This window comes from Triticum dicoccoides, chromosome 7B (assembly GCF_002162155.2).
Source record: "Triticum dicoccoides isolate Atlit2015 ecotype Zavitan chromosome 7B, WEW_v2.0, whole genome shotgun sequence".
Classification (NCBI taxonomy): Eukaryota; Viridiplantae; Streptophyta; class Magnoliopsida; order Poales; family Poaceae; genus Triticum; species Triticum dicoccoides.
The window spans coordinates 482,152,517-482,154,590 of record NC_041393.1 but is presented as its reverse complement, the minus strand read 5'-3'; positions in this window follow the sequence as shown (position 1 = coordinate 482,154,590).

The following is a 2,074-nucleotide window of genomic DNA, read 5'->3' as shown; positions in this document are numbered from 1 at the left end:
TAGGATAGTCTAGCCAAGAGTCAAAGCTGGCTTGCTGCAATAACTCCACCAACCCTTCTTGATAACATGCATGTATGTAGGATCTGATGTAAGTCTTGCTGAGTACCTTTGTACTCATGTTGCTATAATCTACATTTTTACAGAAGACGCTGCAACCCCTTCTGATGGGTTCTATGTAGACGTTGACATCAACGAGTAGGCTAAAGACCCAGGTGGTGACCCTGAGCTTGTGAAGGACCACGTAGTATAGTTAGGCTTTCCAAGCCTCTTTTATTTTACTAGTTGTCTGTACTCAGACAAGTTACTTCCGCTGCTGGTTTGTATGACTATATGACTTGTATGTTGGGTCGTGAGACCCGTACCTTTGTGTATGTTATGTATGGCTCCCTGAGCCTTAAATAAAGTACTTGTGTCGTAGAGTCATGTTGTGATGCTTCGTTGTGTTTGCACATATCGAGCATATTGTGTGTATGATTGAAATGCTTGGTATGTGTGGGATCTGACTATCTAGCTGTTTATCTTTAGTAGCCTCTCTTACCGGGAAATGTCTCCTAGTGTTACCGCTGAGCCATGGTAGCTTGCTACTGCTCTGGAACACTTAGGCTGGCCGGCATGTGTCCTTCTTCGTTCCTGTGTCTGTCCCTTCGGGGAAATGTCACGCTTTGAGTACCGGAGTCCTGTTAGCCCGCTACAGCCCGGTTTACCAGAGTCCTGCTAGCCCAGTGCTATAGCCCGGACCCACTTGCTGATGACCGACACGTTCGAAGCTGGGTCATGGATGCCTGTCCCTGTAAGTCTGTGCCACTTTGGGTTTACGACTAGTCTTGTCAGCCCGGGCTCTTTATCATATGGATGCTAGCGACACCATCATATGCGTGAGCCAAAAGGCGCAAATGGTCCCGGGCAAAGGTAAGGCGACACCCGTGGGGATACCGTGCGTGAGGCCGCAAAGTGATATGAGGTGTTACCGGCTAGATCGATGTGACATCGAGTCGGGGTCCTGACAGCGTTGGTATCAGAGCCGGACTGCCTGTAGGTTCTCCAAGCCAAACTGGTCGATGTTGAGTCTAGAAATTCTTTAGTTATATGTAGGGGAATTGATTGTGGGATGGAACGTAAGGCTCTTTTTACTCCTTTATCTCATGACATTCTGATCTGAGTCAGTCCATTCTTCCACCGGGGGTTAAGGAATTAGGATCTATTCTCTCTATCAGGATCACGTGTTACAAATCAGTAGTACCTTATAAGTTTGATGGATACAAGCCTAGTTCAGTTCTACTACCACATTATGTTGTTAGAATGGATTCAGAACTTTGACATGATGATGTTGAGTGTGTACGAAATCCTTTGTCAAATGTCTCAAAATCCTTCTTGAGCATTTACAGCTGTTATGCTGCCGAAATTTTAATAGAAATTCTAATGCCTTTGCATTATGATTGTGCTTTCAGATGGCCACTCGCGACCTCAATCAAGTGGTTCGCCTGACTCGATGCCTAGATGTACCCGGCCATACTGCCAAGTTGGTCAGGGTAATGACTGAGGCTGGATACCGCTGGTATCCCGAGTACACGGTCGAAGAGCAATTCCGAGACTTTAATCAAAGCCAGTATCTCTGCACTGTCAGGATATTTCCATCTTATCCTGGATCCACCGAGCCTCTTCACTGCTCCTATGGACTCGGGGTTACTATTGAGATGGCTGTGTAGGACGCCGCCTACTCTATGATGACCATTATGCGAGTCAGATCTGGTATATTTCGGGACTCTGATTTCCGGTATATGCCAGGATCACTTCCGGGAGCACAAGGGTATCTCCAGGCTATCTATGCTGACCCCACTCAGGAGGATTCACGGACTCGCACCACTGCTGAGATGCTCGAGGATAAGGACCGTGAAAATCGGGCCTTGAGGTTAGAGCTCTTCAATACCCGTGCTGACCATTGGGCCACATTGACTCGGTTCGCACCGGCGGTGCAAGCTGGATTTTCAGATATGCGCGATCTCTATCCTGTGAGATCTGCTCTGCCAGACGTGATGGTTTGGCGTGATGTAGGAGGCATCACCCCACCTCGCGG